Raw genomic sequence first — 25,082 nt, forward strand, 5'->3', positions numbered from 1 at the left:
GCGAGGTAGCAAGCAGCAGGTGGTCCCCTGCTGCACTGCCGCCAAAAGCTAATTGTGTTTTTCTCACATTTGCAGTTAGGGGCAGGCACCGTTGCCGCTGCTGCCACTGCCGCTGCCGCTGCTGCCCAGTCGAGGAGCGGAGTGTGTACAAGTATCTGTGAGATACATGTGTGCCTTGCTCCATGCTTAAAACAAACACACAATAAATTGCCTGCGCACAGCGTGCGTCCCCAGCATACTCGCATGGTGGAGCCGTTGCTGGTGCAGCGGTTCTACTTCGATTTCATTTTGTTCATTTTGCATGTTGTAAATTGAGGCAAGTTAGCCGTGATGCGATTTCTTCTCTCACTCACTCTAGACTCCTTTAATGGAGGAAATCGTTAGGATTTAGCTATTAAGTATATATAATTGCTTGTTAGCGAATGTGAATGCTGGAGAATTATATGCTCTGTCCGACCATTAGACTCCCAGAGAGAGAGTGAGAGAGTGCCAAGACCCAAATTGAATCTGAATCTGGATGGTACCATCATCATCATCACCCATGTCTATGCATCTTGGTACTGATTCTCAGGCATTTCTGCTGTCATCATTGCCATTCCCCAGTGTCCCGTGTCCAGCTTACAGTATCCAGTGGGGCTACCTGTGTTTTCTCTCTCTCTCGCTGTCATCGGATCTCTGGCCAGTTATCTCACATTTTGTATCCACGCTGGCCGGGCCTATCAGAGCTCTATCGCCTTATGACTACTAGATTTTTCTTTTCTGAAGGAGCTGCTTCAGGCTTGGGCTCAAATCCCCACAACCGGTTGCCAAGCTGGAGAGTCTCTGGCTCAGACCTCATGCTTCATTAGACGTCACATTTGGCCAAAGCGTAAAGTGTTCAAAAGCGAAAACGACCCGTCATACGACAAGATCATGATACGAGGATCTCAGATCTATGTGTATGCTGCTGGAGATTTTCACTTTGCCCACTAATGAAGGCACCAGGCATATGGAAATGCATTTAGCAAAACAAAAATATCGACTAGCAAAAATTAAAATAAATAAGCAACAATTTCCAAACAGGTGCGCGGCCGCCTTGTCCGCCATCTAATGGAAAAGCATAGGCTGCAACGGTGCGGAGAGAAGAGGAGAGGGGAATGGTGTGGAAAATGGTAACTCGCTCATGCAGATAAACAGTTAGGAAAAGCCAGGCGATGGAAACGTTTTGTCCGTGGACCACATGTGGGCTGAGAGATGCGCTCGAAATGAACTCGACTCGAGTGCTGTCTGCAATTGCAGTTTAAGGAGGGGATGGGGAGGTGTTGGTGGCTCCCCAGCATAGGCATAAATATATATGAACATGCAACACAGTTGGGCTGCCAGTCAGCTTCAGTCATCTCCAGTCAGCCTATTTGCTGTAAGGTTGCGCCCCCCGAAAACATTAAAGAATTTTTCCATGTATCCATGTTTCTATGCTGCTGGATTGTCTTCGCTTCCGAGTCGCAGTCGATTGTTTGCATAGCACAAACAACTAAACTAACAGAGTCTGGGAGTCAGAGTGGGAACTCAGACTTGGAGCCGGAGTCACCCAGTCTCAGAAACGGACTACCGACTGCTGCTGCTGCTGCTGTTGGCGTTAGCTGTCACCAATTTGGTATTGAAAACAGTCAACAGACTGCTTGGCGGCAGCAACGACAAAAGCAAACGTTGTCGTCTCGCTCGTATTAGTTTTAAATGCCACATTGGCATTGGGCAAACACTTTGAACTGCGCGGTAAAAAGTCAGTGCCCCAGGTCGCAGCTGCGATACTCTATCAGGCGCGGCCTTTGCCCAGTCTCTGCCCCAAACAAGACAAGAGTCGGCGTTCCCCGGAGATGGCCCCTGGCTAATAGCCGGTCACCAGCTGTGGACAGCACTGTCCACCTGGCACTCTGTTTGCCCCTCTCTTTGTCCGTCTGTCCGTCTGTTTGTTTGTTTTGTTTGTCTCTTAGGCCTAAGCGGCGTTAATGCGTAGAGCAAACACTCGTGTGGACCACACAGCAGCAGCAGCAGCCAGAAGCAAGCAGCAGGCATACAGTCAGCAGCAGCAGCAGCAGGAGCTAGAGCTTGAGCTCCGGGCTACCGTTAGCCACTGACCAGGGGCTTTGCTAATTGGCCAGAAAGCTAGAAAAAAAATGGGTAAAAAAAAGTTAGTAATGCGGTGACCATGGAGATTGTGTGCCGCTGGTAGTAGACAGAAATTCTCAAGCAATTATGAAAGTTTCACTTTTTGGGGGCCCATGGCATGCGCCATGCCATTCCAGCAAGGAAAGGAAATTATGCAAAAAATACAACAAAAAGGCAAATGCGAAATGCGAAATTTTTCAGCTGTTTGCCAATTTCGGCCATGGCAAATTGTTTGCCCAGTCTGCTGCTGGCTGCAAGCTACTGCCTGCAAAATCTTTGGCGATGGCTTAAAAAGTTGTAAATTAATAGGCGAAAATACGTGAAATATTACACACACACAAACACACATACAGACAGTACACACTTTTCCAATAGGTGAACGCCCATTGCGGGTCTTTCAATCAAATGGCCGAAAATGGCTTCTATAAATTGCTGGCCATGCATTAAATGTGACGTTTTTTTTCGGCTGCCACGGACTGCGGCACTTACCAAACAATAAACATTCATTTTACCATGCAGCTGACAGAGATTTGTTGCAACAACAAGCTGCTGTCAATTGCCAATTGAAATTTATGCAGCATGCCTACTGCCTCCATCTCCTTCTTGGTCAGAACATTTGGGTGTGACGATTGCTCCGATCCGAACCCGGGCGACACTTGAGTCAATTTTAATTATGTGCACTCGTATGCCAGCAAATAATGACGTCGGGGGTTGCCCAAAAAATGGCACAGACAACATGGCCAGAGCACTCCAATGGACTCTGAGCCCAATGTAACGTCCACTTTTTTGTCGGTTTTTCCATGCTTGTTGCTGTTGCTGTTGCTGTGCTTGTGCTTGTGGCAGTCCTGCCTGTCGTTTGTCAAATTGCCATAAGAGACTGCAGCTGGAAAACCTGGAAAATGCTAGCAAAACTCCAACACGATTCGTTTTGTTATACCCTTGTTGAACGAAGTACTGCGAATGGATGGAGAAGCTGGTCAAAGTCTGCGAATTTAGCGGTAATCATTACAGGAATAATTCTCTAAAGAAGCAAGAGAACTACAATCTATCTAGGGATATCGCTGCAATTTTGATCTGCGTCATTCAGGGTGAAGATTATTGTTAGCTTTCCTATGAACATTTTCAATTATCTCCCTTGAAGTGTAACACTTTTCGGGCCGGGCAAGTGTGTGCCGCGTGCAGCTGGCAGCCAAGTCAGAGTCAATTTGATGTTTGTTTTAGGTCGCACTTGTTTTGCATGCGGGCCTCGCCCATCACTGACAGCAGCACCACCACCACACGCCCACCGGGTGTGGAAATGGGTACGGCTGCCATTTTGGGTGGGTGTTGCGCTCAACACTTTCGCCAGTGGTGAAGCCTATGCCGACGACGAAATCGATTTCGATGTCAATTGGTTGTGTTTTTTTTTCTTTCTGTCTGGCAGTCTGCACCGCAAATTGCATTGATTTGTGTGGGAATGCGGCGTTAATTTGATTTGATTAATCAAAGTGCACGAGCAGATTTCACCCGAGAGATCCGAGCCGATACACATGCCAATCGATCTAAAGGAGTGCAGGCGCGCTTCGACATGTGCCGCCGGGTCGTGGCTGTTGGATATGCGCATGTGCTCGCGAGTGTTGCTTTTTTTGCTGGCTTGTGTTTTTTATAGGTGTATGGCCAATAATTCACTCGGGCGGCCTAACGGTTTATTAGCATAAATAAAAATAAAATTGATATGTTTGAACTATTTCCTGCAGCAATGCGCGCTACAATTTTCGTACATGACAACCAACAACCATCCAAGCAGCGTTCAACGAGCAACAACCAACAGCAACGAGCAACTAGCAACAGGCGACGGCAACAAGAACAACCTGCAGCGAAGCTTAGTGGCTGCCACGGACTGAGCCCGCGACTGCGACTGGGCTGAAACGAGCTGCGACTAAGTGGATTCAGCTCCAACTCCGACTCCAGCTACAGCTCTAGCCGCAGAGTGCGGAATTGGTAGCCGCTGCAACAAAATGTTGCGATGTCAGCCGCAACGACGACGATGAAGGCGGCGCATGCAAATGGGGTTAGGGTACAGGCACAGGTACATTTACTAGACAGGGTGGAGCGGAGTTAGCTGGGGCTCTGGCTGAGGCTGAGGCTGGGTTAACCACCATCGTATCTAATGGTTATATAAATTTGGCACTTCATGTAGTCCACAGGCTGTGGTCCGCCGTTTGCTGTTGTCTAAGCGCTTGTTTTAGACTCGAACATTGCCTTGATTTGAAACAATATTGAGCGACGGGGGGAGGGCAGACAACGACCAACGACAGGAAAAGGCTGGGTTTTGGGTTCACTTGTAGATCAGGCAAACGATTGCCGAACCTCTAAAACCACGGGAAATAAGTGTATTGTATAATTAGTTTGTTTCCATAAAATATAAGGTTCCATTAAAGCTGAAATATATGCAGCCAAAATGGCAATAATATTCGAGTAATTCCCCAAAAGCTCACTTAAGACCTTCCCTCTGCGGTGGATCCATTACACGCCACGCCGTTATGCCACGCCTCGGCTACAGCCAGCCGGGGCTGTAGCTCTCGGTCTCCACCTGTCCCCAGGTGACATGTTAATTTTTACAGAGCCCAGTGCGGGACAGCCAGAGAGATACACGCAGTCGACACGCACCGCACGTACGCCACTCACTGGCTCACTGGCCACGCCCTCTTGTCTATAGCGAAGTCAACTCTCAGCCGATTCATTGGCTCAGTTCGATAAAGTTATCATTTATGCAAATTTCCCCTGGCAGCTTTTTGACAAAAAAGAAACGAGCTCTTTAGAGGCTGGCGACCCCCGAGAGTTTTGGGATCTGCATTTTGATTGAAATATTTCGTATGAAAAACATTTATGCATTTATGCCATTCGCATAATCAGCCAAGAGCCCAGACAGGCGGCCAGATCCAGTAATTTTCCGCTTTTCTTGGGCAGCCGAATCGAAGCAGCTAATGATTCACTAGAAGCTCGAGCTAATCACATGACCAGGCCTGCGTCTGGCGTTTGGCGTTTGGGGTCTGGGGTCTGTGTGTGGCCAAAAGCCAAGAGCGACTAATGTGCAGTTAACCCACAAATGCCAACAAAAGCAAAAAAACGGCTAAGACAACACGAGCTATTATTAAAAATAAGGAAAAAAAATGATTATAAAACCAACAACGGCCAATGGCCAGCCAGCGGACAATGAGGCTCGGCGCGGGCCAAAAGCTAGACAAAGTGTAATTGATGATGAAGAAAAGAGATCGATCATATTATGCGAGCTCATATCAATCACGACCACGACAAAATACACACACATACTCGAATGGCCGGGGCTATGAGCTATGGGCCAGCCTGGCGTATGCGTAACGTGTGGCATTTTGAAGCTGCGGCTACGCGGTGGCAGCAACTTACAGCTACCTGACCATAAGCCACGACAAAAGCCAAGCGTAAATATTGGCTGTGTGGCCAGTGGGTATGCGGTTTGGGGCGTGACACTGCCCCGCAAAAATGTTTAACCCGACTAACCGTGCGTATGAGTAATGTTCCAAGTGCAAAAACAAAAGCAGACGAAGAAATAGATATAGAAATAGAAAAAGAAACAGAAACAGAGAAACAGCAACTACAGAAAATATATAAATAAGTGTAATAAGGCCCCGGCATTCCATTGAAACGAGTTTCATATTAATTGGCCTTTTCATAGCTGAATATTTGTTTCGGTTTCTTTATTCCTCCGGCCTTATGCGGGTTCAATGGTTTGTTCTACTTTCTGGGCCACCCCTTTGTGATGCCCCTCCTCCCCCTCCCCTCCCATTTTTGGATATTACAAAGCACAAAAACTAGAAATATGAATCTATCTCATACAATATATAGAGCTGCTCCTCTTTTGAATCATTCAAATTGTGGACTTGTGCCCAGGGGCAAATATAGAAAATATTGTTGTACGGCTGTGCCTGTGCTCCTCTGCGTGGACCCAATTTCTTGGCCAGCACTTTTTGTTGTTTGCTTTTGGCCATTTCTTTATTGTTTGTTTTGATTAATTTTTTGTTGTTGGTTTTGTTGTCCGTGTATCTTAAGTGGAGCAGAAGAGATTTCGCGCTCGTTTATCCAACTGGCAACCCAATGCTTCCGTTGTTAAACGATTCGAATTAAGTTTCCCCCCTTTGCCCAGCGTTTCTGTGAATGAACTTTTTAGAAATGGAATCGAATGGAATGTGCTGTGCCAGCGGAAATGAATGGGGATCGAACTTTCTTTTGGGTGTGCTCCCCCCGTATCTCTGCCATCGGATGATTGGGCGTAACGATAGCAGCCAATTGGCAGAATAAATACTTCAATTTGCGGCTGATAAAGTTCAAAGAGTTCCCCCCATCTATGGCTTAATTAAGAAGGAACATTTTACACACGTAATTAAAGTGCTTAAATCGCTTGAAAATACCAAAATAAGTTGAACAAATGTCAGGCCAAAGCAGCAAAAATCGTAAGATGTAAAAAAACACTTGAGAATCTGTATACCATAAATCTTCACTTCCACAGCGAGCCCCAGATGCAATGCAGTCTGCCTATAGCGAAAAAAACACTTGTTGCTGTTGCTGTTGCTGTTGGTGTTGCTGCTGCCATTGCTGTTGTTGTGGCTGTCGGCTGTCTTGTTGGCTCATTTGACCTTTATTTCATAGAAAAAAGCGACGATGTCTGCATTTTGCCGTCTGCAATTGCGGGAGAGAGCAAAGAACCAGTTGGCCATTGATCATCACCTTCCTCTTGCCTCTTGCCCCTTCGGGAAACAGACCCAAGACCATTGATACGATACCCATACCATGGCACAGTCCATTGCCTGTCATTGCCGGCCTTGTTGTAGTTGTTAGCACAGCTAGTGTGAATCATAAAGTATAATCACAGCAGCGACCAGAATGATACCCTGGAGGGTAGAGTTAACTCTTCTACAATTTATATTTCAGAGATGAAATTAGTCAAAGAAGAGAATACAATGAAAGATGATGTGGGAAATGGCTAATGTTATGCCACTCTGCCTAATATGCCCATAAATCTGATCCGATACCACAGAAGAAAAGCCGTTAAAGTCATTTCGCATCATTAGTATGATATGTGCGCTTGTATGGGTGTGGATTTCTGATTTCCGAGCTGAGCGTCTTGTATATTTTACGAGATGTCTGTACATCTGTGACTCTCTGTGTGTGTGTGTTTGCCGCCTGTGAGAATTACTAAATGCGCATGTAAATGCAAGTGCTGTGGCGGTTAGCAGCAGCAGCAGCAGCAGAGGAGGAGGAGGCGGAGGTGACGGCAGAAGTTGCAGTCAGCTTTTAATATCCACCTTGACTTTGATAGGCCATGCACGGCTGGGCCCGTAAATTAGCGGCAGTTAGTGACCCGGCCGCGGCCGCGGCCACGGCTTGGCTCGGGCCGTGTGGATTGGCATATTTCATGCGCTAAATGCATCATTAGGCAATTTGATTTACGGCACACGTGTGTGCTCAGGGAGAAAGAGGAAATGTACATTTACGAATAAATGTACATAGGTATTTATGACTCGGGGAAGATTTATCCAATGCATATGCTAAGTGCAGTCCCATGTGCTGGGGCATTTTAATTAAAACTGAAAACATTTTTCAGTCAGCAGCAACAGTTTGTGCTGTATGGCCAAGTGAGGCAAACAATTTAATTAAAATTTCGTTTGATTTTTTTGCACTCTGCAGAGAAAATGGCCAGCCAATCTGCAGCGCTGTCTGCCACTTGCAGCAGTGGCAGCTCCAGTTGCGTTGCACTTGCAGCAGTGGCAGTGGCAGTTGGCTGCCAAACGGTGCGGCGGCCATTTGTGTTTCGATTTTGGCCACAAGCGCTCTTGGATTTTTAGTGCTCTTTTGGTCAAAACGAGATCGCAGCAAGTGGCACGCAATGCGGTGGATGGTGGCTGCCAAAGCCGCTGTCTCTGTGTCTGTTTCTGTCTCTGGACCTGGGCTGCAGGAGCCGACTGATGCGTATCGAGCGGCATTTTAAATGAAGCGATTAAAATCGAACGCCTGCACAGTTACACATTCAGCCCCCAGCACCTTCTGCACACAAACCATCCCCCGACCCCCCTCTTGGAGAGTGTATCTTTTAATGCAATCAATTTTTCTCACAGCTGCCTGTTGGCATGAGAGCATCGATCATGTAAATTGAAATTGAGTTACATGACCAACATGACATCATTTGGGACTATCGCAATTTTCTCGATCTCTCTGAAAAGATGTACATACATACATATGTAACCCCCACCTTCGCGACTCAACTCGTTCGTACATATATTTGGGTTCATTAGAATAAGCAAACAGAAAAAAGACCAACAAAAATCTCGTATGGCGGTCAACAAGAGACGGAGTGCGTGTGGATCGGAACACCCACAGTTGGATAAACATTGACGCGAAGCAATTAGAGCCCCCGAGACAAGATGGCAAGTGAACTGCTCGCTGGCTCGGTTTGGGTTGTGGTCTGGGCACCGGCACGGGCCCGGGAGCTATCTAAGCAATGTGTCCATCCCAATGGGTGACTGCCATTGGTCACCTCCATGAATGTATCGTTATTTATGCGCCTGTTTGCCTTTACAGACACACACACTCCGTTGTCGATGGTCGATTGTCATTGATTTATGCCACTAATTGTTATTCATCGCACCGTAGGTGGGCCTCCCTCAGCTCCGGCACTATCCATCGATAGTTTAGGAGCTGTTCTATATCGCGTGCTGTTGTCGCATAAATCAGGGGAGCCAAACCGAGCCGAAAGACTGGCAGCCGAATAACTACATCACCTAATCATTTGTTTTGGTGGGTGGGGGGCCGTTCCCGGGCCCTGACAATGGGCTGCTACCAAAAACGGTAGTGCTGGCCACTAGCCTTTGGTTACAGCAGTCTTAGCCCCTTTCCTGGACCTGTAGTTCGTTTCGTTTCGTTTGGTTTAATGATCGCCTACGCAGAAAATCTTGCCTCAGATTTGTCTCATGTCAGCATAAATTTGTCTTAATTGATTTTAAATTCGACCATTCTCGTTGTTGTTTTTACGAGCGCTTGCAGGCCAAATTTGAATCTTGGAATGAGCTCAGCCTCAGAGCAGCAACAATAACATTTAATCTGAAACAACAAATTATAGTATATATTTTTCCGCTTTTAGGCGATTGCATAGCTAATGCCGCACCAAAACTAGTCCGATGTTTGAGAATTTTGATTGAGCATGAATATGCATGCTCAAAAACTACTCGTATCTAATTCAATTAACGAGCCCTAACGACTTTATCTAAGCAATTTGGGGGAAAACCTGCACAGACGGGAACAACTTTGCATATCGCTCGTAAATGTCAAAATGATGAATTCCTTTGCATTGAACACATTTGCGTGGGTGTGGGAGAGCCAAGGACGGCAGCCAGAGTTCTCTAGGGAATAGAGTAGCTTTCCCTGTTTCATGTTTCGGATAGCAATCAAAAATTTCCATCTGATTAGACTCGAATAGATAACCCTCTAAATTAGCTTGTTTCTTCTCTTTATGACAATCAAATCAAATTTAACATATGTAAACGAGACTTAATTTATTTGGTTACATCTGCATATACATACATACATATATTGACATATGTCATTTACATTTACATTTACATTTATTGGAATGACGTCGGAAGATCGAGTGTGGACACATTTAAGGCAGCAAATTATCAACTGAAATTGCACCATAAATAAGCCAAACGAAATGTAAAAATTATGAGACAGATACAAACAAGCTTCGATGCCAGCTAATGGAGTGGGCCTCCCATGGGACAATATCATCTTGGTGGGGAGTGGGGGAGAGTGCTTCCCACAGATCGTCGCACGCTTAATGGCGTGAATTATTTACCGATTTTAATGCCAAGCCAATACCAATATACCAATATCGGACACGGCTGCTGCTGCTGCTGCGCCTTTGCAGGCTTTGATTGTTGTTCATACTAATACTTTTGCGGCATGTCATTGCTTTTATTTAAAACAAATCGAAAATTGTTAAATGCCGGCATGGCTTTTGGGTAGTGCCGCCGACGCGACGTTAAAGCTGAAGTTGTATCTGGGATATGGTCTACGAAAATCGTCGACTATGTGGTGTCGATGGTCTCGATGTGGCGGTGGCTGTACAGTGGCTATCGGTGGCATTCGGTGGCTCGTTTAAGGTGTGTCCCGGACCCCAGACCTTATAAAAATAAACAACAATGAAAAGCGACTCTATCGCTATCGCCATTGAATGCGTTAAATGCCGTGTATGTGGAGCAGTTTGATTTTTGAGAAACCTCCACTGTACGAGCCCGGTGAAAAAACAACAATGAAACGGCCTAAAAAAAAGATCAACAATAATTTCTGTACGGTCTGGAGGGGGCTACTTAAATAAACAGATCTTTTGGAATGGAGTGCTGGACAGGGGGGAGGGATAATGAAAAATAGCGGCATCGAGCCGAACAAAAATAAACCACTCTTTGAGATATTTTAATCATAATAATAGACAACAGCCACAGAAAAGCTGACAAGAGCCTTTGTTCAAATGTCAGGCTTAATAAAGGCGCAAAACTTCATTTTAAACGTTTTTTAATGACGTCGATCTTGAGCTGGAATGAGTCTGTATGAGCTGTGATAATGCCAAACTTGGGCAATTTCAATGAGCCAAGCGATCCGCCAGCGCAATGACAACCATCACATTTTTACCTACTTACCCTGCAGAAAAAATAGACTCTTTGTTCTCTGCGTTTTGTCTGGTGCTCGTTCTGTGGCTTAAATTAGAGTCAGGGAAGCAGAAACTGAGTCGACAACCTCCTCCACCCACAACACAGCATCACGTACAAATATCGTATGCACGATTTTGCACTATTTTCACATTTATCCAACACCTGCGCAAAAAAGAGCCTGAAAATGGAAATGAGAATACAGTTGGAGATGCCCAGAGATCTATCTATCTGCCTTTAAGTCTTTTGGTGAGTCAACAATGTATCCATCGATCACGGCAGAACATGAAAAGCATGAAAAGCTTTTTGTAGTTTCCCAATTCCTTCAGATATTCAAATCTAAAGCCCAAAACGTGAATGCAACTTATTTTTCTTTCTTCCATCCATATGGCTATGACTTTGGAAAGACCTCAAATGTATTTCGTATGCCCATTCGCTTTGGATGGATGCCAGAGTTTTTGGCACTGAAAAAAGCGAAAAGAGGCAAAAATCAAGGCGTTGAAAATCATTAAGCTAAACGCACGACATTTCCGTTTTAATCAACCACCCGCTACCAGCAAAATTAACTCGACTCGAATCAAGCTACGAAAATGACAGAAACAGCGCCGAATTATTGAAGACTGAAACTCATGGACTGAGAGTCGTGATGAATGGAAGAGCTATGGGGGGGTTCCAACAAAAGTTTGAATACTCTTTTAAAAATTAGAGATATGGTTTATATGAAGAAACTGGTTGATAAATATGATCTTTACTGTCTGGAAAGTGTTTTCCTGTAAGGATGATGATTACTTTCTGAAAAGCAAACAAAGCTTCACCTGATAATTCATTTCCAGCAGCATAATGGCTGTAAGTGTGCAGCCAGGTACACACAAACGTATATAACTTATCCTCTATCAACGAACTCTAGTCCACTTAAGTTTTATCCACATTCCTGGCAATCTATTCAACACTTCCCCTTAGCTTTCGCCCTCCTCTGGCTTTCGGAGCAAGGCAGCAAGGCAGAGGCACAGGCAGAGGCACAGTCAACATGGTCTGCAGCAAATATCTTGCGGAAAAAAGAGTAAACATCAAAATTAACTTTAGCGGGAAAGAGTGCCGCAGAGGGCAGTAGGGGAGGAGAGAAAACGGAATTTCATGGCTCAATGAAAAGACCAGCTTGAAGAACTAATAAACCTCAGCCGACACCAACCGCTCCGACACCCGACCACAGTCAACCACAGGCTAGGCCATGGCTGTGGCTGCGGCCCGGGCTATTGCTTGGAAATATAGTTCATAGGCATTGTGATTGCCTTCAATAAATTGCAAATAATTTCGACCTCATTTTGCTGGGCCCGCCACACGGTCACGGACACCGTTCGCGTTCGCCTGCCCCCGGACAACGCCCCACATGCCGCCCCGACCAGCTACTCTGACTCTCCTTCTCCTCCTTCACGAGCCACCTCCACAGCACTCTGAGCTCTGCGTGATATAATTTTGAGATCTATAGACAGATCGGAGTGCTCCAAAAAAGCTTTTCAGAGAGAGACCACGCACATGAACACAAATTTAGTGCGCCGTCATAAATTTTCCTGTGACTCCGTTCGACTTCTTTTTAATTAAAATGCTATCAAATGTCAAGTTTACATTGCCGGAGCGCCAGCTGCAATACCGGCCAAAAGACAGGGCACAAACGCAGGCACAGGCAGAGGCAGAGACTTGGCCAAAAGCAAAGCAAACACTTGTCATCTTGACAGGCCAAACAAAGCGTGACAGACGAAGGGAAGGGAGAGAGCAGCGCAGTGCAGAGCAGTGGAGAGGAGAGGAGAAAAGTGTTGTGGAGAGTAGAGGAGGCAGGCCTAACGAGGGTCATTCAATGAGTTGGAGCTGCATTTGCATTTGCATAGGATACCCCACACAGACACCGACACAAATGCACGAGTCGAGCCGTAAGACTCGTAAGCACTCTTGCACCTGGCAAATGTGGGCTCAGCTCACCTCTTGGACTCGCTCTTGGACATGTTTAAGTAATTGCGCGCGTGCGTGGTGGCAAACAATTGAGACACACTGTGCACACACACTGGGCTGCCTTTGTTTCTGCCACAGTTTCAGTTTTGCTCTTGGTCTGGCTGTGGCTATGGGCCTGGGTTTTTGGGCTTTGTCTCTTGTGTCTGTCTGCCTGCCTGGCTGTCTGTCTGTTGATAGTTTAGTGGCGATAAGCGCGACATGTCAGCGTCAGCTTCAGCTTCAGATTCAGATTCCGCTTCAGATCCAAGTTGAAGTTTAGCGTGGCAGGCAGCTTTAGATTTCGAGCACAATATATTTTGTCAGCTCAAACGGTGTACATAATAGCCCACAGATAAGATTGTAATGGGCCGGTTAAGCGGCTCATAAATCATTGGCATGGAAATTGCTTTTCCATGATAGACAAGACAACTTGTTGTTGCCGGTACTCGTACCCGCTAAGGTGACTTCCGCAAGGCAAGGCGAAACCTGCAAACTAAGTCATTTTAAGCAGCACTTTTCACTTTCCGCTAAACACTCTCCACATCCGCTCGAATCCAGGGGCCCCGGTGAAAAGTTCATTTCGATACAAAAAAATAAAAGCTAAACTCATTTTCATAACAGCCCCAGCCAACGGTCAGTACTCGGTAAACAGTATTTTAGTATCGTGAATGTGCAGCTTTTTATTTGTATTTTGTATTTAAGAAAAGAAAAAAAATCGTCTGGTATGCGCTTCCTGTAGAAATATGCTGGAAAAACGGGTAAGGCAAGTGGAGAAAATGAAGCCATTGCATTCATAGGAATAGGAATTCATAGGAATTTTACAGAAGGCAAGAAATAACCAACAAGGAAGTAAATCTAGCATTACGGATGTATCCATAGCTTTTTCTTGCACGTGTTATTAATGTGCCCATTGTCCTTTTATTTTAAGTTGAGTATTCTAGCTTTCCAATTTGAAACAATCAAGCAAATTCTTAACAAAATGTTTGTTTCTTTGATGCTATTTCTAGGCCTAGAAAACTCAAGTAAATATAGATTTATTTATGTCACATTTCTTTAAGCATTCCGACAATCAATTTGACATGGTCGACAATAAATAGGCTCATTCTTTGTGCACCCAATGTTAAATGTTCATTTAACAATACCAAATTCTGCCACAAGGGCATGTTAAGTGCCAAAAAAATAAATTTATAAAATTCCAGTCCTCCCGCCTCTTTCTTCTCCTGTGCCGGCAGCGGCTTTGGAGGGGGCGGTGTCGGCTGTTTGGGTATACAAATTTCCTACACCATATAAAATGATTGATTGCCCCGTTGACCTGGAAACGTAGCCAACTAATAGTTACACCTAACAATAAGACCAGGGGACAGTGGCACTACACGCACACCGAGATCGTAAAGATACATGCATACATCACACAGAGATACGGATCCAGATACAGAAGTCCAACAGTAAATGGGTCAAACGGGGCGGCGAACAGGCTCCACGAAGATGAAATAATAAACGTTGCCTGAGTGGGCGCTGCATACCAGAGCTGACGATGGAGTTGGGGAAACCTCAGACGGTAGCATATGGGGATCCATGGCAGGGAAGTGTTTTCCAGGTAGCTCTGGTAGCTGTGCAGCACTTCGAACTGGACTGTAAGACTGAGAGAGAGAGAGAGACCCCAAAAACCGTCGACCACATGACATGGCGCTATTCTCGGGTCATTTTTCTACATTTCGGCAGTTGACGAAAGCGGCAAGTTAATGAGCTGGTGGCCCCTTTGTTATTCCCCTGATTACTAGAGTTTCTTACATTATTATATGTATGTTTCGGCCCGCCTCTCGTTTTCCGTTTTTTCCCCATTTCAATTTCACTTTTCTATGCCATCTACATACGAGATCCGAGAGATGCAGAAGTCGAGCATTTGACTGTCATGGTAGATGGTCAGGGAGATACACAGGGAGATACTTACACATGAGGAGAACAAAAGACTGGGAGAGCGAACTTGTTTTTGGAGGTACGGCCACTGGGGCACAGGGGTAATTAAAAAACCGTTAATATTGGAAACGCTCCACTCCACTCATCGCTGCTCGGGTGTCAAATCAAACATAAAAAGAAATTATTAAAAATTCATAAAAAAAACACGGGGGAAACATATAAAGAACTATGTAGATAAAGACAAATGTGAACAAAATTAAAATTCACGCGTAGAAATGTGAGAAAAGTCAGCAGGAGAGGGCCGCAGTGGGACGGAGCCCATAAAATGCAAAGCAGATGATCATAGATACCTACAGATACCCGGAGAAGAGACCAATAAGCCGGGGTAATGCCTTGCCTCCCCATCCCGAAAATGTAGCGTTAAGTGCTCAATGGCCAGAAAACGGCATTAAGCCATAAAATCGTATCGAAAGAGAAAGAGGCGAAAGAAATGCTCAAAGACAGAGCCAAATCCCACAGAAAAAAAGCAAACGAAACGAAACGAACGATTGATGGAGTTCAAATGCATATTGATTGACGTTGAAATGCTCCAAATGGAGCACGAGAGGCAGGTGCAAGTCGTTTGTTGTTGCTGTCTTGTGGCTAATAAGTGGCATGAATTAGTGAAACGCTTATGGGGGTCAGGTCGTTGCGGCACGCCACTCAATGAACTGTTTACGGGGCGAGTCCCAGTCCCAGACTCAGTCCCAGGCTTTTAAGAGAAAGACTCGCTGCCGGAATCGCAGTCACAGTCGCAGTCGCAGTCGAAGTCAAAGTCGTTGTAGCTCTGGCTCCATGGGCCCCATTGAGGCGAATCGAAATCGTAAATTCGAAATCATTGACTAAAAGCTTTTGATAAATTAGAAACAAGCTGGAGCTAAGGCAGCAGATCAGCCATATGAGAACGCCTCAATGAGAGCGTTTCTATCAATGGAGCAGCAGAGGCAGCAGCATCAGCCGGCTCATAATTGTTGTGAGAAAACATCTCGGATATTTATGGGAAAAGTTCAATAGACTGGGCGTGTCCCAAAAGCCTTTCCCCATAAACTACTATCAAACAGAGGTCAAAAGGGATGCATATTTTTGCACAGCTTTCCCATTCTTTGGGACTCAGAAGACAAGGTCGTAAATTGTTGAATTTATGAGGCGAGACCATATCAAAAATGCTGACAGTTTTAATGCTACATGCGAGCCTATGCAAATTCTAAAAATAATCCCAGCTTTTCATAGGAAACCCCCCAGACAATAGACTCAAGCAGCAGCGAACGTTAAGATAATTGACAAATATATTAAGAGCATAAATCAGAATCGGATTTGCTAAGAGAGCCCCAGCGAGACTCTTAACAAAGCTCCGAAATGGTTCCATTGAATCGACTCTTTCGTTGGCGAAAATAAACACAAAAAAACAGCAAGTTTTATTATCATTTACCGCTTCCCCGATAGCCACAAACAAACAAAATAGTATTAACAAAAACCAAAAATAAACTGAAATCAAAGCAACAAAAAGTCAAAGTCGCTGCCAGCGTTGTCGTCACGCTCTCAGCCGCAGACGCTGCTGTCGACGCTCGCGTCTCGAGCGACGGCCGCTGCTGCCGACGCCGCCGCTGTTGGCCAGCAACTTCTTGGACATGCTGGCCAGGCCAAGAGCGAGATTTGGTTCAGTTCAGTCTCAAGTGTTTCAGCGTTGCGTGCGTTTCAGAGCTGCGAGCGGAGCGTTTCGTCTCTTGTTCTACACGAGTATCTCCCCGACTTCCGTAAAAGTTCATTTGCCGTCGGTCTAACGTCGAAAATTTTTCACGTTTTCGCTCTCGTCGCGATTCCTGTCGCCCACCACGCTAAACGGAAGTTGTCCGCCAACGGAAGTCGTCGTCTCCGTCTCCTACTCCGACTCCCAAGCCGATTCCAACTCCAACACCGTCTGCGATACGGAGCACGGTTTTTAATTAACCGCCGCCCCAGTGCGCCAAATTAGTTTCAGTCTCAGAATATCTCGGAGCCGTCAAATGCAAATGAAATAGTGCCAAGCAAATTTATGAATGCAGCTCAAGAATTATGCCTCGTCCGATAAGGTGTTCCGATATGATATGATATGTGTGCGAGAGAGTGCCGGTCTGTGAGTGTGTCTCCGATCTGTCCAACAATTGGTGGCCATAAATAATGGCCATAATGGGCTGAGGCTGACTCTGACTCTGACACTGAGTCGCGGCTGTGGGAAAAAACTAATGAAAATCTCTGAAAATTTAATAAAAAATCTAAAAATCTGAAAATCTTTTTGTGTGGCCCGAAAATTCAACAACCTAATCATATACTATATGGCCATACCACCAGCTCCTCCATTGTACATATTTATGTGGATTTATTAGGCTGTTAAAATTGGATAAACTTTCCGACAACATCAGGCTACAAATATCAAACCGGTAAGTGCAACTTTTGTTGTGAGGTTCGTTGTCCAAGTTTTTAGTTTATTTCTTATTTTATATTTTGGCCAACGCACATTTATGCTAAGCAGATCCATATTAAACTCAAATTTCTATAGTTTCTATATAGATATATACATTTGCGTATATTTCCTAATAGTTTTATCAAAGAATACAATGCTGGCTGCCTTATCGCAGACATAAATTTTGGTTTTATCGCTGACGTTTTGTATTTGGAAAGTCGTGACGCACAGAAACCATGGCCAAAAAGCCGCAAAACAAAGCCAAATTAAAACAAAAAATTTATATTAAAAAAAAAAGGATTTTAATCAAGCTTTAGGCGTTTGTCTTATATTTTTGTAGAGAATTCTTTGCGCTCTTTCTGCTTTATGTCTAAGAATTTGCCAAATTGAATAGGAATTTGGCGATGATAGCGCATCTCTCCATAATTTGTATACCCGTCTTATCAGCCACATTTGACAGCCATTGAGTGGCTGTGTTTCGCCGTAAGCACTGCAAGAACTGGCCAAATTAGTCACTCGGAGTGAGCAAAGCCAGCGCCTGCCCGGCCAGCAATAATTATATACTAATTTAGCGTATAATTAGCTAATTAGAACTGCGCAGCAACAGCCAAAGACTCGGGCAAAGAAAAAATCTTCCGGCAACACCTTCTGTGCAAAAAATAGAAAAAACACTTGCGAAAATAGAAAACAGCGAGCACCAGTTGAACCCTTGACAAGCCCGAAGCCTGAAGTCCGAATACCGAAGACCGAAAAGCTATTAATCAAGTGTGGCTGGCCATGTGTTTGGTTTGCTGTAAATAATAATGACTTCATAATTGATAATTTTTGCCAGTTTCTGGAAGAAAGTTTAGCCAAACGCGGCAGTAGCCGAAACCCTAATATCAGATTTGATACCCGTACACCCGTACACACACACACACACACACACACACAAACACACACACAAAGAACTGCTGACGCATACGAGCCTCATAAATTAGCCATCAATGAATATTAATCAGTTTTATCTATTTATTTAAATTGCATAAAAATATAATAAATAATCAAATGGCAGTGGGGACAGTGGGTAGCCACTATATGGATAGTGTGTGCAGGCCGCCAACGAAAATGAAATCAATTTGAGATAAGATCCCAAATGGGAGCAACACAATCATTCACTGAAGAGCCCCTGAAGAGAGACAACGATCAGATCTCAAGCGAAAAACAATTGCCGCCAAAGCTCACAGGAAAGAAGCAAACACAAACAAAAAGACACCTTGATGGCATTTAAATTAAAAGACTGACATTAAAAGCTCAAGGCATTAAAATTATTAAAGTGAAACGTCGCCACGTTAAAGTTAAAAACGGAAAATACAAATAATAAAATACAAATCCAAATCAGCGTCGCATTCAGCAGGGCAAACAAAAGACTTGGGCAACGAACTGGAGTTAAAGATCGACTTTGCTTAGCTGCATTCGGGCATTATTTTTGTATTAACTCTTAATCAAAGCCCCTAGGGGAATCCGAGTCAGGAACAAAAGACTTGGGCAACAAACTCGCTTGCGCTTTCAGCTTTAAAAATTATGAATGAAAGCTGTTCGAGCTATCATCGGGGAATGTGTACAACTGATATTAGATAGGTCCCGATCAATGAAAGTCTGGTTTCATTATGCCAGTTAGTGTGAATCTTTATGCAATATGTTTGCAAGTCTTTCTTATCGAAAGTGTGAAGCAAAAGCAGTCAAAGTGGAACTTTAAAACCAGAACACAGACTGACTAATAAATGATTTGACTATTTCCATTCTCACTCTCTCTTTCAATACCAACGTCACTCATCAATTTCCCTTAGTTAATTTATCAATTCTAGCGTTTATTTGTTTATTTTGTTGTACTACTAAAATTAGCCACTCATTTAACCATTTAGCATCAATGATGCCGGACCCAAGATTTTCCTCAATTAACGGCATATGTATTTAGTGCTTCCTCAGAAACTCTTCCAAATAGAAAAAATGAATGAAATAAAAGCTGTTAATTTGTTGTCAGCCAGCAGGTTGAGAAATCACCAACTGATTGATTTTGTCGAACTTTACGATTCGTTGTTGTTTTGCTGGCATTCATGTTTTCTAATCTCTAATATTAATAATTAAAGTTTGATGCCCGTGTGATGCTTTTACCATGCAGCAGCCAGTTCCCAAAATTGAATACATGCTAAAGCGCCACAAGGGAGGAATATGCAAATTTCGGAGCATGCCTTTGGTGTTGGGTGTCTGGTGTTTGGTGTTTCTCTACGGTCATGTTCATAATTTTCTATGAAAAATGTTGCTGCTGTTCGGTTGGTTCGCAGTTTGCGGCTATTTTCTCACAGATAAATCTATGCCACAGGGGCATAGAAAATTTCACTCAAATGAAACCGGAAGCCTGGCCGTCAAGTGGAATGGACCCCGGAATGAAGTGTTGTCTGGATCGTTCGTTCGTTCGTTTAGCCTTAGCGGGTGTTTATCCGAGGTAGAAATTTTCATGAATTTCTACAGATACATATGTTCGTACACATGTGTGTTCCCCAGACACGCAGCACATTTTGCACTCAATTTTTTTCTCACTTTCGCATGATTGTGTTAACCCTATGGCTCTTTCTGTTTCTTGCTTCTCTTCCACGCTCCTCATGTCAGACACTTTGTCAAAATAGCATTTGTTACGCTGTCAGTGCCAGCCACCAACGCACTGGACAGCAACAAAAGGTAGCAACAAGCACAGATACAACAGCAGCAACCACAACAACAACTGAAACAACACCAACAAGAAACATAGTAATAACGAGAGTTATCCAAGCATCATCATTATCAACTTTTAACCATCGGTTTATGTTGTTTGCCACCGAAATGATTTAATTTTGACAGACCTTTTTTTACCTCCCTATATACATACATGTACATATGTACATACATATGTACATATACTCTCGTACTTTTTCGAGTTTCTTTCTCGACTTTTATGTGTGGGAGTTTTTAGCTTTTAATTTAAATTTCGTTGGTGTTGTATTTGTTGCTGTTGTTTATGTTGTTGCTGGGTGCTGTCTATTTTGGTCATAATTTTTGTCGCTGCTGTTGTCGTTGTTTCTGTTGTTGTTGCTGCTGCTGCCTTTGTGGCATGAACTTTATTTGATATGCATTACCCCCGACCGCGCACTTTCGTCTTTGTTTATTTCTTCTACAACTTCTCTCCTTTTTGGCATTAAGTGCTTGTAAATTGGGTCAGTGGGAAGTTACACTTCAGCTTCAGTCGGGTTTCGTTGTACCTCACTCGTACTGTCCCGTACTCCACCACGTCGTCATGTGTCATAAAGTATTTGTCCGTGTGGTGTGGGGTGTGTGGATCGCGTTGTCTGCTTTGAGAACTTTTTCCCCATTTGATTTAGATTTTTCTCTGCTTTATTTATTTATTTATTCACTTACTTCCATCCATCCACAAATACAAAACAATTTTCTTTATGTGACTGTTGCTGCAGCTGTAATTGCTGTTGGCCTTTTTTCTTTCGGGTATCTTAAGTGCTTTTGTATGGCTGCAACAGCAAACACCTTTGCTGCTTTACGATCAACATAAAAATTCGCCAAACGAATCGCATCTGGGAGCAACTTCCTGTTGATGATCCACATACCTCAAGTACATAAACTGATTTGTTAATCCGATCACATCTTTCTCTCTCTCTCTCTTGCAGAGACAGTATGCAAATCCTTATAAAACTTTAGTTAAAGTTGTCAATAAATTTTCCTCTGATTAGGATTAGGATTGGGCTTTTGATGCAGTTTCATGGTGCAGATGAATTTTTTATTGTTGGTTTTTATGTACATTTGTCTATGTATTCCAGCGGGCCAGTGAATCCCACACTCAAACTCAACCTGTACGAGCATTTGGCCATAAAGCCGAATGCCCCCATCCTTCTGCCACGGCTCATTGAATCCGGCCGCGGACTCTGTCGATTCTGTCCATTCAGTCCGTTCTGCGGCAGTCAGGAAGCAATGTGCAATCTGAAGTGACTTTGGCTGTCTGCTGTCTAGACTCGAGACACACTCAGATGTGGCTCGTTCCGTGGCCGACAGCTGCAGCCGCTGCTGCCCGTCCAGATGATTCGAACAAGTGCAGCCAGCTCTCTGAATTGGTGGTAGATGCCGATGCAGATGCAGTTGGAGGAGGATGAAGATGAGGATGAGGTTGAGGATGCCAGCCAGTGCTCTAGCTTGATTTTTATTGACACAAGTTGTTGGCTGACTGTTGACTGCTGAGCGGGGACGGGGACGTCAGCCTAGCCTGGCCTGGCCTGGCACACATTTTGCATATTTTATGAGTTCGTGTCGATGTCGTTGTGGCTTGTGCAATGGGTCTTTTTGTTCTCCTCTGAAAGCTCTTTGCATAATTATTTGTGGAACGTATTTTGTGTTTTTGATTTGAATTCTATGTAATGCCCCAGCTACTGTGGCATCTCTACGAGTACTTCCATTTAATGGCCGCATTTAGTAGTAGTTTGTGCCGTGTTTTTTTACTCTGGTGGAGGTGCAGAGGCTCGTGTAGCCCATTTGTAAGTACAAATACCCACGGGACATGTGACCCACTTGCTGGTTAAGGTCCCCCGCTCTGCTGCTACTCGTACTCGTACTCCCCACTGATCGCATCGCATAAATCAAGAACAGTCATTAATGTACCTACACATACATACATATGTATGTACACACACTCAGGCACATACAATACTTATAAGCTTTAAGCAAATCAACAGCAGATGAGGAGGAGAAGGAGGTGGACCCCCTGCTAAATGAGTTTTCACTATACGATCGCATAAGCATACACAAATACTGGGAGATTTCGCTTGTTAACATTAATAATAACTTGTAATTTGCAGTCGTTGTTGAAAATCACTCACTGGGCGCCGCAGACACAACGGACTCTTCACTGGAAAAAAAAACTAATTACAACATTTTTCACATGTCTGCGTGTGTGTGTGTAAACATTCATTCATAAGACCAGAGCCAGCATAATGTAATGTAAATGAGAAAAGAAAAAGACCTAAAGAAACGTAGCTTAACCAACAGAAGAAAAAAAACCAAAATAAGAAGAAGAAACGACTGAGACTTTGAAGATCTTCCGCATGGCTGGGCTTCTGTCTCCTCTTCGCCCATCTCCTCTTGGGCATCTCAGTGTGTTGTTAATTTCTGTTCATTAAGTCAGAAAATAGCCAAGTTTAATGTTCGACCGAGGCACAAAATTAATTAAACATTTATCAAAATCAACGCCGCCTCTCAGCCAAGCCAAAGCCTCCACAGATAACACCGAAAATCTACCCCCCCCACAAGTCAGGGCCCGACAATGACATTTCGGCACTTTATGATTGGCATTGTTTTAGCGAGCGTTTTTGGGAGCGCTTTTAACTTTTATCATTGTCATTGCTGCTCTCGTAAGGGGGTACTAGTCAAAAATGAAACGAAATTCCGCTGGAGACCGAGACCCGGCGCAACTCTCAGCCGAGGCCGCCAACGAAACCGAAAACGATGCCACAAATACCAAAACCAATCCAATCCAAGACTTGGATACAGACATGGACAACGACAGCAGTCCGCCTGTCGTTTTGAAATGAAAAATGTTTAAAATACAGCAACAACAACAACAATACAAGTCCAAGTCAAAGAAGAAGAAATACTTTGGTTCGTTATTCTTAACTTGAAATTTACTTTTTTTCGGGGGCCCTCGTTTTTGCCCGCTACGATGTGGACTTGGATGCGGTTGTGCGGTTGGGGTTGGGGATGGGTAGGGGGATATGGATGGGCATATCGATCGGCATGGTCCAGCACTTGAGATGCACTTGAGTGTTGTAAATATTTTTTAAGGCTGCCTTGGCAGGCGCTAAAGTTGAAACGAATCTCGAATGCCCTCCGTGAAGGCAGATGAGCCACATGTCTGTGAAATGATATGAGATGAGCCTGGCTTATTATGAGGACAGCGGCTGGCTTTTGATGCCATCATTGAGGCTGTCAAGAGGTCACTCCAAGCCTCTATCTACGAACAAATATTGATGCACAGGCGAAAGCTAACAATAAAATTTGGGTTTAGCTGAGAGATTCTATGGAAATTGCAATGACTTCAAATCAATGAAAATAATAGATTTAGATACGGATAGATTCCACTTTAAAATACATTTAACTTCCTTCAGATCAGCCATGAACTCCAATATGAAAGAGCATTCTACCCCTGAAAATTGTGTGTGTTGGTTTTGACTTTTGGTTTTACCTTTTTACCTTCGGCTCCTGTTGTCCATTTGGTTTTCTTGCTGCTTTTGTTTTGGCTGTAAGTCTGTCGCGTTTTTTGGCAATTTGGGTTACATTGGCTGATGTCTGAAAAATTATCTGGCACTTATATTCACGCTTAATTGGCATTTTTTATGAAACTCGAGCGTGCTGTAAAAGTTCAGCAGAAACAACAAACAGCAAACATTCGTGCTCTTCCCGGCTCCTTGGCGGTTTCTCTCTGGTCCTCGTCTGTCTTTCTGTCCACTGACAATGACACTGGCACTCAAAATCAAAGAAGAAAAATCAATTTAATGAGCAAAACATGCAATAAATTACATTGCCCAGACAAATGAATTTTATTTATTTTATTTTTAACCCTTTCAGCAAATTGGGTCACATATTTTACCGGAGTTTCCTTCATTCGTTTTTTGTAATTTTTGTGAGATGGTTTATGTTTCAGTATGGCCAATGGCCTGAACAGGAAATGTTCAGCAGCGACAACAAATTTCCCATTTTAATAATTTAAATTTTATTAATACGAAATTGAGGCAATTTATTTTATTTGATTTTTGTTTCTATTTCTATTTCTATTTTTGTTTTGTTTTTACTTTAGTTTTGTTGTGCTGTTTGCCAAATGACAAAACGAGTTCTCAAACTCGAGTTTGACCTTTGATTGTCTTTTCTGAATTTTTGCTTAATGTTATGCATGCTTCTGACGCTCTCTGTGTGTGTGTGTGTGTGTTGGGGCATATTCAGTTTCAGTCTTAAATTGGACCAACAACAGCAGTAGATTCCATTTTAAACTCCAGCAGCTACTACACATATACTTAAAATGTAACTAAGGGCCTTTAAACAACATCCATTTCGAGATCAATTTATTTGACATCATAGCGATTCAGCTCCGGTTATTTGTGGCTATCAAAGTGACTGATGAGCCAGCTCTATAAACTGGTTCGCATCTCGATGGCCCGAGGATGAGCCTGAGCGTGGGCGTAGTTGGGTGTTTTATGGCTGCGGCTTGTGGTGGTAGCTGGAAATTAGAAATCTTTGATTCGATTTTAAATGCAAATCGATTTCGATCGGTGGTGTATTTAAATGCGTCTAGATTCGTTTTGTTTGCCTTTGTCTTAGTCAAAGATCTTTGAAATATTTTTATTCATTTCTGTTTATTGCGCTGTCCCGCTGTGCACTGCCCCGGCACTCCGGCAGACGGACAGAAATTAATGAATGGATTCGCTTGGGAAATTCTATATATTAGTGCCGTAAGCTTGCATCATTGACAAATCGCTGGACAAAAGGCTCTGCGAGCACTTAACCAGCTTAAGTATACAGCATTCGGCTTAAGTCATAGACGAATCTGGGTATCGTATCGGGTGATAAATGGTATTTGAATGTGACTTGCTCTATGGCCTGCGTACACCTGTTCGGAGTCAACACATCGCTGAATGAATCGCACTCGCTTCCGGCATGAATGGGATGAATTGAAATCTGGAAGCTGCCACTGAATGAAGGCAGCCTTAAGTCTCAAGTGTTGGCCTATCTCGGCGCCTCAAGTGCAATCGAATGTTTAACCTTCCTTAGTATGG

General features: G+C 43.9%; 1 protein-coding gene across 2 annotated transcripts in view; it reads left to right on the forward strand.

Annotated features, from left to right (window-relative positions):
- Positions 1-25,082, forward strand: part of LOC117897941 (box A-binding factor) — a 65,227-nt gene that overhangs the window by 25,924 nt on the left and 14,221 nt on the right. Inside the window, exon 1 of one of the 2 annotated variants that reach the window (XM_034807034.1) lies at positions 16,500-17,218. The exons of the other annotated variant lie outside the window; for it this stretch is intronic. The gene's annotated coding sequence lies outside the window, so the exon portion shown is untranslated. Of the gene's footprint in view, positions 1-16,499; positions 17,219-25,082 lie in introns of those variants that run through there. 2 annotated transcript variants of the gene reach the window in all.

Source organism: Drosophila subobscura, chromosome O, assembly GCF_008121235.1.
Source record: "Drosophila subobscura isolate 14011-0131.10 chromosome O, UCBerk_Dsub_1.0, whole genome shotgun sequence".
Classification (NCBI taxonomy): domain Eukaryota; kingdom Metazoa; phylum Arthropoda; class Insecta; order Diptera; family Drosophilidae; genus Drosophila; species Drosophila subobscura.